Below are 12,733 nucleotides of genomic sequence, written 5' to 3'. Positions count from 1 at the left end.
TCAGGGAACTAAGATCCCACAAGCCCCATGGTGCAGCCGATAAATAAACAAAATCTTACTTTTAAAGTAATAATACACAGACACACATTACCCCCTGAAAACTCCCTCACTTTCTACGATGAGTGCAGAAAATCAGTTGTTGGCATCTCTCTACTTTGTCATCCCAAATATTCCAATCTTACATAGTTTTACTATCATTCTGGCCAACAGGAGTCCAACTTTTTGGCAGCACTTTCACTCCTGTTTGGGGCTCCCAACTCACCCACCTGCACCTCTACCATCCCCTGTCATCCCCTCCACTTGGCCATACAGGATTTCTCCCGACTCTTGGAACCTGTCATGCTTTCATTCATTCACTCAACAAGTCTTCACTGAGCCCTGCCAAGGGCCTGGTTCTGTTCTAGGAACTGGGGATACAGTGATGAACAAGACAAGTTCCCTACCCTCAGGAGCTTCCACTCCAGGAAAACAGATGAGGTAACACTAACTATAATGTCACATGGTGACACCACCTATGATATCCTCTGGCGGTAAGCATTGTGGGAGAGAAAAAGAGCCAAATAAGAAGAAGGAGGAACAGATGATACTGTTTCAGAAAGGGTGTTCTGGGAAGGCTTCTCAGAGGAGGTAACATTTGGACAGAAACCAAAGTGAACTAAACAAGTAAGCCCCACCTACAGTCAATCCTAAAGGAAGTCAATCCTGAATAGTCATTGGAAGGACTGATGCTGAAGCTGAAGCTCCAATACCTGGCCACCTGATGCAAAGAACTGATTCATTGGAAAAGACCCTGATGCTGGGAAAGATTGAAGGCAGGAGGAGAAGGGAATGACAGAGGATGAGATGGTTGGATGGCATCACCAACTCAATGGACATGAGTTTGAGCAAGCTCCGGGAGTTGGTGACGGACCGAGAAGCCTGGCATGCTGCAGTCCATAGGGTCACAAAGAGTCAGATATTACTGAGAGACTGAACTGAACTGATACGGAGGAAGAGTTGTTCAGGCATGGGAAAAGTAAGAACAAAGACCTGAAGACTCGTGCATGCTTGGATGCTCCTGGGATAGGACATCACCAAGGATTTTCCAGTAGGAGAGCAACATGGTCTTACTTACATTTATAAAAAGATTACTTTGGCTGCTGAGTAAAGCAGGGATTCCGGAACAATGCTGTCCAATAGAAATTGAATGGGAGCCATAAACACAAACCACAGATGTAATTTTATCATATTCTTTTCCATTGTGATTAATCATAGTGTGTTGAATATAGTTCCCTATGCTATGTGGTAGGACTTTGTTGTGTATCCATCCTATATATAATAGTTTGCATCCGGTGTTATTTGCTCAGTCATGTCCAACTCTTTGAGACCCCATGGACTGTAGCCTGCCAGGCTCCTCTGTCCATGGAATTCTCCAGGCAAAAATAATGGAGTGGGTTACCATATCCTTCTCTAGGGGATCTTCTCAACCCAGGGATCAAACCTGGTTTTCCTGCATTGCAGGTGGATTCTTTACCATCTGAGCCCCCAGGGGAGCCCCAAGTTTGCATCTACTAGCCCCAAACTCCTCAATCCATCCCTCCCCCACCCCCTACCCCTTGGCAAATGTATGTCCGTGAGTTTGTTTTGTTTCCCCACACACGTAATTTTAAATGTTCTAGCAGCTGTATTTTAAAAGCTTACTTTTTAAGCCAAAAAAAACAGGCAAAATTAGTTTTAATAATATATTTTATTTAACCCAAAATATTAATCTCCAAAATATTACTTAAACATATAATCAACACAATTACTAATGAGATTACATTTTTATAGTAAATCCAGTGTGACTGTAACCCTACAACACATCTCAATTTGGACTAGCATTCATTCTTATCTTTATTTCCCTAAATGTAATGTCTTTTTTTCCTACATGCTTTTAAAATGCTCTCCATCACTGGCTTTCAGCAACTTGATCATGATGTGTTCTGGTGGGGTTTTCTTTTATTCTTCTTGGGCTTCACTGAGCTTCTTAGATTCGTGGATGTATAGCTTTCATCAGAATTTGGACACTTTTCAACTTTTATTTCTTTAAATATTTTTCCTAAGTCTCTCTTCTAGAATTTCAATTCTAGTGGTATGTTAGACCACTTGACAGTAACCACAGGGCACTGAGGCTCTGTTCCTTGTCTTTTTCTTTCAGCCTTTTTCTCTCTGTCCTTCAGTTCCCATTGTTTCTGTTGGTTTATCTTCAAGTTCACTGATCTTCTTTAAGAAACAAAAAACAATTTTTTTTCTTGTGATGAGAACTCTTAGGATTTACTCTCTCACTGACTTTCATATATAACACGCAGCAGTGTTCATTATATTTATTGTGTTATACATTACATCCTTGGTACTTTTATCTTTTGACTGCCTTCTCCCACTTCCCCCTTCCCCTGCCCCCCACCTCTGGTAACCACAAATCTATTTGTTTTTAAAGTATAGTTGACCTGCAACACTATGTTAATTCCTGTTGTACAACAGTGACTCAATATTCCTATACATTTCAAAATGATCACCATGGGAATTCCCTGGTGGCCTACTGGTTAGGATTCCAGGATTTCACTGCCTTGGCCCAGGTTCAGTCCCTGGTCAGGGAGGGAACTGAGAGCTGCAACCCCCATGATGTGGATCACAACAAATGGGGGAAAATTCTTCAAGAGATGGGAATACCAGACCACCTTACCTGCCTCCTGAGAAACCTGTATGCAGGTCAACAAGCAACAGTTAGAACTATACATGGCACAACAGACTGGCTCCAAATTGGGAAACGAGTACATCAAGGCTGTATATTGTCACCCTGCTTATTTAACTTACACGCAGAGCACATCATGAGAAACACTGGGCTGGATGAAGCACAAGCTGGAATCAAGGTTGCTGGGAGAAATATCAGTAATCACAGATATGCAGATGATACCACCCTAATGGCAGAAAGGGAAGAGGAACTAAAGAGCCTCTTGATGAAAGTGAAAGAGGAGAGTGAAAAACCTGGCTTAAAACTCAACATTCAGAAAACTCAGATCATGGCATCTGGTCCCATCACTTCATGGCAAATAGACAGGTAAACAATGGAAACAGTGGCAGATTTTATTTTCTTGGGCTCCAGAATCACTGTGGACAGTGACTGCAGCCATGAAATTAAAAGATGCTTGCTCCTTGGAAGAAAAGCTATGAAAAACCTAGACAGCATATAAAAAAGCAGAAACTTCATTTTGCCCACAAAAGTCTGTATAGTCAGAGCTATGGTTTTTCCAGGCTGAGTACTGGAACAAGTACTTAAACAAGGCTAAGTACTGAAGAATTTATGCTTTGTTTTTTTTTTTTAATTTATGCTTTTAAACTGTGGTGTTTGAGAAGACTTGAGAGTCCCTTGTACAGCAAGAAGTTCAAATCAGTCAATCCTAAAAGAAATCAACCTTGAATATTCTCTATAAGGAGTGATGCTGAAGCTAAAGCTCCAATACTTTGGCCATCTGATGCAAAGAGCCAATTCATTGGAAAAGACCGTGATGCTGGGAAAGATTGAGGGCAGGAGAAGGGGACAACAGAGGATGAAATGGTTAGATGGCATGACCAACTTGGTGGACATGAGTTTGAGCAAACTCCGAGAGATGGTAAAGGACAGGGAAGCCTGGTGTGCTGCAGCCCATGGGGTCACAAAGAGTTGGACTTGACTGAGCAACTAAGCTATATATATATGTGTGTGTATATATATGTACATATACATATATATGTATATATATACATAACATTTTTTATATATCCATTCTTGGGCTTTTTTATTTTTTCAAAATTTATTTTTAATTGAAGGACATCTGGTTTTTTAAATTACTTATTTATTTGACTTCGTTGTGGCACATGGGCTCTTCCATCTTCATTGTGACATGCAGAATCTTTCAGTTGTGGAATGTGGGATCTAGCTCCCTGACCAGGGATTGAACCCGGGCCCCGTGCACTGGGAGTACAGAGTCTTAGCCACTGGAAACACCAGGGAAGTCCCTATCCATTCATCTGTTGATGAAACATTTTGCTTCCATATCTTGGCCACTGTAAATAATGCTATTATGAACATAGGGGTACATAGAGCATGCATGTTTTTCCTATGGTTTGTCAGCAAAAAGTTTTATTAATATTTTTGAAGTATAGTTGACTTTACAATGTTGGGTTAGATTCTGGTGTCTAGCAAAGTGTGTCAGTTATACATATATATATATGATTTTTCATATTCTTTAATTATACATTGTTCAATATACTGAATATAGTTCCCTGTGCTATACAGTAGGACCTTGTTTATCTATTTTATATATGCTAGTTTTGATTCTGCTAATCCCAAACTCCTAATTTACACCCTCTTTGATAACCTTCAGTTTGTTTTCTATGTCTATGTGTCTGTTTCTGTTTTGTAAATAGGTCCATTTGTGTCCCTTTTTTTTTTTTTTCTTTTTTCTTTTTTTTTTGACCGCACTGCAAGGCATGTGGGATCTCAGTTCCCCAGACCTGCGCCTCCTGCAGTGGAAGCATGGAGTCTTAACCATGCCAGAGAAGTCCTTATTAAAAAAAAAAAATCTTTATTTTTGGCTGTGCTGATTCTCAGTTGTTGCACAGGCTGTATTCTAGTTGCAGTGCTCAGGATTGTCCTTGCGGGGGCTTCTCTTGTTGAGGAGCATGGACTCTAGGGCACGCGGGCTTCACCGCTCCGCTGCATGTGGGATCTTTCTGCACCAGGGGTTGAACACACGTCTCCTGCACTGACATAGATTCTTTACCACTGAGTCACCAGGGAAGCTCCCTATTTTTTTTTTCACTTGTGTCATATTTTGTGTGCTCAGTCGCTCAGTCTTGTCCGACTCTGTGACAAGACTCTACGTAGACTGTAGCCCACCAGACTCCTCTGTCCATGGGATTCTCTAGGCAAGAATACTGGAGTGGGTTGTGATTTCCTACTCCAGGGGATCTTCCTGACCCGGGGATCAAACCCATGTCTCTTGCATCTCCTGCACTGGCAGGCGGATTCTTTACCACTGAGCCACCTGGGGAATCATGTTTTAGATTGTACACGTGTGCTTAGTCACTCAGTAGTGTCTGACTCTGCGACCCCATGGACTGCAACCCATCAGGCTCCTCTGTCCATGGAGATTCTCCAGGCAAGAATACTGGAGTACTCTTGGAGTGGATTGCCATGCCCTCCTCCAGGGGATCTTCCCAACCCAGAGATTGAACCCAGGTCTCCTGCATTGCAGGTGGATTTTTTACCAGCTGAGCTACCCAGGGAAGCCCATAAGTGGTATCATTTGATATTTGTCTTTGTCAGCAGAAAGTTTTAAGACACAACCCAACCCCAAGGGCTTGCTGTGGATGGGGAGGCTGGACAACACCAGGAGGTGGCCATGACCCAGCATCGACACACCAAGCACAGAACAGGACTACAGTAGGGTCCCGTTCAACTTCTACTGAATAGATGTTTTCTGAGTTGAATCATCCCTGACCTGAGCCACTGGGAGGTTTGGGGTGAAGAAGAAAGAAGTAGGATGGAGAAGACAGAGATGAAGGGTACCCATCAAGCTCCCAGGTGACAACACGGTCTAGGTCCAGACATTGGTGCCTGGCAACTCTCACTGTGACCACCAGAGGGCAGTGCCAGTCCAGGTACCACCATCACCACCTCCATGCCCCACCCCCAGCTCCCTCCCCGACAGGGTCATCATCGCCCCACGAAAAAGGCAGTGCAGGAATGGCGACTCCATTTTTCAGATGGAAAAATCAAGGCTCAGACCCCCAGTCCCTCTGCAGTAAGTACTGTGGCCTGCCACTTAATGCCTGGGTCAACCAGGTCAGCCAGGCGTACTCCCCACCACAGACATGAACTTAGGGCACAGACACTCTGATCCCCACCCTTGGGCAGCACGCACGCAGCTCAGGCCACCTCCCCTGACCTGAACCTGGATAAGCCACGTGGGACAGGGTTCCCCAGGGAAAGAACCCCTGAGGGTCAGGGCAGGGACCTGGGCAGGGCTGGGCACCAGGCCTAGTGTTCGCAACAGACTGGAGAGCAAGACGGAGGGGGGCCCTGGACTCGGGAATGCAGAGACCCTCACCACCACCCCCACTCTTGCTCCTTTCCTGCAGGCCTCAGGGGAGCCGTCCCTCACCTGGCCCCACTTCCCAACCAGCACCAGCACTTCTCCAAGTGGAACCTCGCCCCCCACCCCATCCCTCCACCCCTCAGAGTCCCCTTTCCCTTACTCCTCCTCCCAGGACCCTGGCCAGACTCAACACTGAGCCCTCCAAGCGTCCCTGATCTGGGGGCGAAGACATGGGGATGCTCTGGGGGCCTGAGTCCCTCAGCCACTGTCCTCTGTTGTCCAGGACAGGGAAGGGAGAGACGCAGGGAGAGAGAAGAGAGGGGAAGTACTGGGGTGATGGTTGGAATGGGGTGCAGGAGCTCCAGAGGGGATGGGCAGGACCCTGGGCAGAGAGTGATTTCCTCCACTCCAGGCCCCACCAAGCTGTCTGCTGCAGGGGAAGGGGAGGGGCTCTTGTACCCTTAGAATACCCACCACCCACACAGACTGCAGGCTTGCTCCTTCTAAGGTTGGCCCCCTCCTCTAAGAAGCCCTCCATGCTCCCAGACCGGGGATCTCCTTGTTCTGGCCTGTCCTGGCATCCTGGCCTACCACTCTCAGTTCACCATCTAAGACTGACTGATGAGATGATTATTTGAAAAGCAGTGAGTAGACTTCCCTGGTGGCCCAGTGGCTAGGACTCTGCACTCCCAATGCAGGGGGCCCCAGGTTCGATCCCTGGTCAGGGAGCTAGATCCCCACATGCTGCAACTAAGACCCAGGGCAGCCAAAACAATGAGGGTGGGGTCTGTTTTACCCATTTCTGTATCCTCAGGACTCTAATTAGAGTAGATACTCTGTATTTGTTGAATGAGCACATGATGGACTTTCTGGGTGAGTCTTGGCTGTTGGGGGGCAGTGTCCCCCCCAAAACCAGAGAGGGCTGAAGCAACTTGCCCAGGCAGGGTGGGAGCCCAGGGTTCTGGACTTCTAGACCAGTGGCCCCCTAGATGGTAGTCTGTGCCCTTCTAGAAAAGTCTCCCTACAGATATCTGTTCAAAGATCTTCTTTGTAACCCCACCCTCAGCCCTCTGGTTATGCCCTCTGGGATCCCTGGAATGAGGCTGCGCTCCCCAGTGCCCTGGACTCATCTGACAGGTCTTTTGTCAGCGTGCTCTTCTCAGGCTCGCCAACCTTCAGCCAGGTGTGAACCCCATCCTTCCTGATCTCCAGAGGGGATGGGCAGGATCCTGGGCAGAGAGCGATTTCCTCCAAGCCAGCCAGTGGGGCCGTGGCATCAACGCACACCCTGGTTCAGGGTCCCGATCTTGGAGGAAAATTGCCTTAGGATTAAGAGTCAGGTGTCCTGAATTCAGATCCCAGCCCTGGCGCTCACATAGCTGTGCTGTCTTCGGCACATTTCCTAACCTCTCTGAGTCTCAGGGGTCGCAGCTTGTATAATTTACCTTCATTTTATACACCTCGCAGGGCTGTGGGGACTGAGATTATTTAGTAACGCAATTCGCACCTGAGGGCTCATAACTGCTGTTGTTAATATTAGTTAAAACAACAGAATTATAGGCAGGTCACTGGAATGTCTCTGGCCTCAAAAGTAAAATGAGAGGCAGATCTCCAACCTCAAAGCTGCTGTGAGAAATCACCCAGCACAGGGTCTGGCACAAAGGAAAAACTAAATGACTATTGTTATGACCGGCCCTCCAAGAATGACCCCAAGACATAACCTCACCTACTGCTGCCTTCCTGTTAAAACCTCAGGAGTGGGACTTTCCTGGTGGTCTAGTGGCTAAGACTCCATGCTCGCAATGCAGGGGATCCAGGTTCAATCCCTGATCAGGGAACTAGATCCCACATGCCACATTGACAATTAAAGATCCTGCGTGCCTCAACTAAGACCCAGCACAGCCAAATAAATAAATTTAAAAAAAAAAAAAAAAAAAACTCAGCAGCTCTCACACCCCATCTTATCCAGTAGCCAGTTCACACACTTTGGCCAGATGCCTAAGGCCTTCTGCTGTTTGACTTTTGCCTGGTTTTCCACCCTGTTTCTCACTATACCACCCCTTCCTCTCATGGGCCGGACACACCAGCCACTGTTATCTCTTGAGCTCCCCACCCAACTTCCTGTGTCTGTCTTTGCTGTTCCCACTGCCAGTAATGCTGGAGCCTCCCAGTGAGGCCCAGCAAACATCTCCTCTGTACACAAAATGAGGTTCAATTGTCCCCCACTTCCTCTCGGGCTCCTGGACCCACCCAGACTCCTAAGCACGTCCTCACTTCCATGATGTCCTACTGGCCTCGGTTTACAGTCCATCTTCCCCCTGGAAGACAAGAACATTGGCATCTCTACCCCTAGTGCCTTGAACAAAGCCGGGCAAAGAGCCAGCACTTAGGAAGTAGTAGGCTTCCCTGGTGGCTCAGTTGTAAAGAATCTGCCTGCAATGTGGGAGACCTGAGTTTGATCCTTGGAAAAGGGGATGGCTACCAACTCCAGTGTTCTTGCCTCGAGAATTCCATGGACAGAGGAGCCTGACAGACTGGGCTAAAGTGGGATCCATGGGATCGCAGAGTCGGATAGGACTAAGTGACTAACACTTTGACTTTAGGAAGTAGTTGGTGATTGAATGAATGACCTATTAATCTAACCAATGCAGTAGCACTGTATTCCTCCAGAGACATTACACTTCTCTCAGTACAGACTGTGTATGTGTGTGTTAGTCACTCAGTCGTGTCCGACTCTTTGCAACCCCATGGACTGTAGCCCAGCAGGCTCCTCTATGGGATTCGCCAGGCAAGAACACTGGAGAGGGTTGCCATGCCCTTCTCCAGAAGAATCTTCCTGACCCAAGGATCAAAACCAGGTCTCCTGCATTAGCAGGCAGATTCTTTACCACCTCAGCTACCAAGGAAGCCCAATACAGACTAGGACTGCATTTTTAGTCATTTTCCGAAGCTTCATTATACTAGCAATTTATTGTGAAGTCAGGGCTCAACTGAATTTCTCAAATCCATCCAACACTTACTGAGTGTAGCTGAATTTCCCAATGTTTCTATATGTGCATAGATGTTTTTAAAGTATAGGATTTGCCTGTGTGCTACGACTACTGAAGCCCTGTGCCCTAGAGCCCAGGCTCCACAACAAAGGGAGTCACTGCAATGAGACATCCACGCTCGGTAGCTATACAAGAGCCCAGGCAGCAACAAAGACCTGGCACAGTCAAAAATAAATACAATTATAAAACAAAAACAATAGAAATAAAGTATAGGATTTAAGATTCCATCTAATTACTTCCCATCTAGCTATTTTATATTATCTACTGTATCTTTTAAGCCAATTTATATGCTGCAGAGATGGGGTCATGTAGAAATGTTTTTTAAATGTTTAATGTAAGACTCCCTTTAATAACTTATTTTTCACAACAATTTTTAATTGACAGACTTTAAGAGCCATTTTAAAGATAAGAACTTATTTTTAAGATACATTTTAACAACTTAATATTAAAACCCCACGTTGAATTCTACCCCCTTATCCTGGCTCATCACCATTTCTGGGGGAGGGCCTTGGTTCATCCACCTAGCAAGTGACCCTCGCTTGCCATAGATATGTCTTGTTTGCATTGGTATTGCTGATACCAAGGTAGAGATATTGAGTGTGGGGGTGGCAGAGACCTTCCTCCAGCTCTCCGGACAGACAGGGTCAGGTTCCTAGTCCTTGGATGTGGCTCAATCAAGTCTGCCCACCTCACGTAAACCTGTGTTTCCTTCTGATCTGCTACTAGTCTTTTGCTGAAACTCAGACACTCAGCTCTTCTGCTGGTTCCCCGACCAAACCCACCTAAAAGGCAGCAGTCGGTCCAGCCACTCATTCCCAATTGTGGCAGACATGACTGGTGGTCTACCCTAGGTCTTCTATATCCCCTTTCTTACTATCAGAAACCTGATTTTTTTTTTTTTTTTATCAAGGAGGCAATGTGTGCAGCTGAAATATTCTATTTCCCAGCTTCCCTTGAAGAAAGAGACAGTCATGTGACAGTGCCCAGCCCACATCCAAATATGACCCTGGAGTGGACATCTTTTCTGGAAAAGACAATGCCTCTCTAGAAAAAAAAAGCCTTTTCCCCTTCTTCCTGCTGGAATTGTGCCTTCTCATTTCATCCTCGTGTTCAGGAGGTGGAGCGGGCAATATCCTCATTTTACAGAGGATACGGAAGTTCAGAGAAGCAAACTGACTTTCTCAAAGTTGTGGGGCTCAGAGTGCTCCTATGTAAAAACTGAAGAAGCAGCCAATTCATTCCATTACTAACTTGTCTTGTTTCCCTTTTTGACCAGGCTGCCAGGAAGCTCAGCACCTAATGAGGAAGCTCAATCATGGCTGGTATGAACTCTTAAGGTGTGCTGTCCACCCCTTCCTTTCCCTTGTCCTCACTGCCTGTCTTGAAACTTGAATGAGCGATCCTTTTCTTTTTTTTGGTGATCCTTTCTTGTAAGTCATCTTGAATCCTCTTTAGGAAAGACAGTGGGTGGGAGACAGAGTTATCTTTCACAGCCTCCCCAGATCTCTCCACTCTGCTCTGGGCAGAGGGGCACATCATGAAGACAACAGCCCATGAAGATGGGCTCTCTGGTTTCTGATTGGGTTTGGCAAACAGGGCACACCAGTAGGAAGGAGTGAGGTCACAGTATTCCCTTATCAGGCGTCTCCTCAGTAGGGCTGTTCCCAAGAAGCACTCCTTCCCTTCTTGCTTGAGGGTAGAGGAGGTGAGGTCTCCATAATTAGCCCAGGGCACCACCCTCTCCCTTCCTGGTTCCTATACTGTCCACACCTTTATAAACTGTCCCTTTATCAAATTCTCAAGTAACCTAAACTGAGTGCTTCCTATCAGGGCCATCTTATGGGCTGAGTGTCTGTCGCCACCACCACCACCACCACCGCAAAATTCATTTGTTGAAGTTCTAGCCCCTAGTGTGATGGTATTTGGACATGGGGTCTTTGGGAGTAACTAGGTTTACATGAGGTCACAGGGTGGGGCCCTCATGATGGGATTAGTGCCCTTAAAAGAAGAGGGCTCCTTGGAAGGAAAGCCGTGACAAACCTAGCCCACATGTGCATGCGAGCAAACTCTCTTCAGTTGTGTCTGACTCTTTGCTACCCTATGGACTGTGGCCCATCAGGCTCCTCTATCTATGGGATTCTCCAGGCAAGAATACTGGAGTTGCCATGCCCTCCTCCAGGGGATCCTCCCGACCTCGGGTTGAACCCAGGTATCCTGAGGATTCTGTATTGCAAGTGGATTCTTTACCACTGAGCCACCGGGGAAGCCCTATGACAAACCTAGACAGAGTATTAAAAAGCAGAGACATCACTTTACCAACAAAGGTCTGTATAGTCAAAGCTATGGTTTTTTCAGTAATCATGTACGAATGTGAGAGTTGGACCATAAAGAAAGCTAAGCACCAAAGAACTGATGCTTGCAAACTGGGGTTCTGGAGAAGACTCTTGAGAATCCCTTGGACCGCAAAATCAAACCAGTCAGTCCTAAAGGAAATCAAACCTGAATATTCAGTGGAAGGATTGATGCTAAGGCTGAAGCTCCAATACTTTGGCCACCTGATGCGAAGAGCCAACTCACTGGAAAAAACCCTGATGCTAGGAAAGATTAAGGGCAGGAGGAGAAGGGGGCGACAGAGGATGAGATGGTGGGATGGCATCACTGACTCAATGGACATGAGTCTGAGCAAACTCCAGGAGATAGTGAAGGACAGGGAAGCCTGGTGTGCTGTAGTCCTCAGCGTCAGACATGACTTAGCAGCTGAACAACAACAAAGAAGAGGAAGGGAAATCTCTCTCTCCATGAGTGGGCATCAAGGAAAGGTCACGTGAGCACACAGCAAGAAGGTAGTGTCTGCAAGCCAAGAAGTGGACTCTCACCAGACACGGAATCTACTGGCACCTTGATCTTGGACTTGCAGCCTCCAGAACTCTGAGAAATAAATGTCCATGGTTTAAGCCATGAGTCTATGGTATTTTGTTACAGCAACCCAGCAGACCAGACAGGACTTGAACACAGAGTATGAGAAAGTGCACTGTTAAAAGACCTTCTTGTGGGAATTCCCTGATGGTCCAGTGGTTAGGACTCCTCACTTTCACCCCCAAGTTTCAATCCCTGGTTGTGGAACTAAGATCGCACAAGTTGCACGATGTAGCAAAAACAAAAAAAAACCTCTTGGGGTCCCTAAAAATTCTGTTCTCCCTCCCATTTCATCTCAGTGGATTTCGGCTCAGTGTCTTATCACCTCTCACCTGCACCTTACAGCCTCGTCCTGACTGGGTTCCCTGCTTTGTCCCCAATACCTCTATGCCACTGCTCCTCCACCAACAAAGCTACGGCCTCCTTCTGCTGCCCAAGCTCCAGGCAGGTATAGACATGAAACAGATGTGGTGAGAGCAGGCCCTCAGGGGCCACATGTGTATTATACTCAGCCCTCTCCAGGAAGGAGAATTTGGGGACATGAGTGCAGGACCGTCACATAAGCTGTCAGTTACACTGTGATGGATAAAATGAGAGCAGAGGAATCAGCATGGGCCAAGATCAGGAGTCAAGAAACAGCTTGGGAGCTGCTGGCTGCAGGAACAGGGG

General features: G+C 46.5%; 1 non-coding gene across 1 annotated transcript; it reads left to right on the top strand.

Annotated features, from left to right (window-relative positions):
* The first annotated feature begins 6,753 nt into the window (after positions 1 to 6,753).
* TRNAG-CCC (transfer RNA glycine (anticodon CCC)) lies at positions 6,754 to 6,827 on the top strand. Its single transcript has one exon. It is a non-coding gene; the product is annotated as a tRNA-Gly (tRNA).
* Positions 6,828 to 12,733: the final 5,906 nt, after the last annotated feature.

This window comes from Odocoileus virginianus, chromosome 17, assembly GCF_023699985.2.
Source record: "Odocoileus virginianus isolate 20LAN1187 ecotype Illinois chromosome 17, Ovbor_1.2, whole genome shotgun sequence".
NCBI classification, from domain to species: Eukaryota; Metazoa; Chordata; class Mammalia; order Artiodactyla; family Cervidae; genus Odocoileus; species Odocoileus virginianus.
Note: the sequence above shows the minus strand (reverse complement) of the source record. Positions and strands in the feature narration are given on the sequence as shown.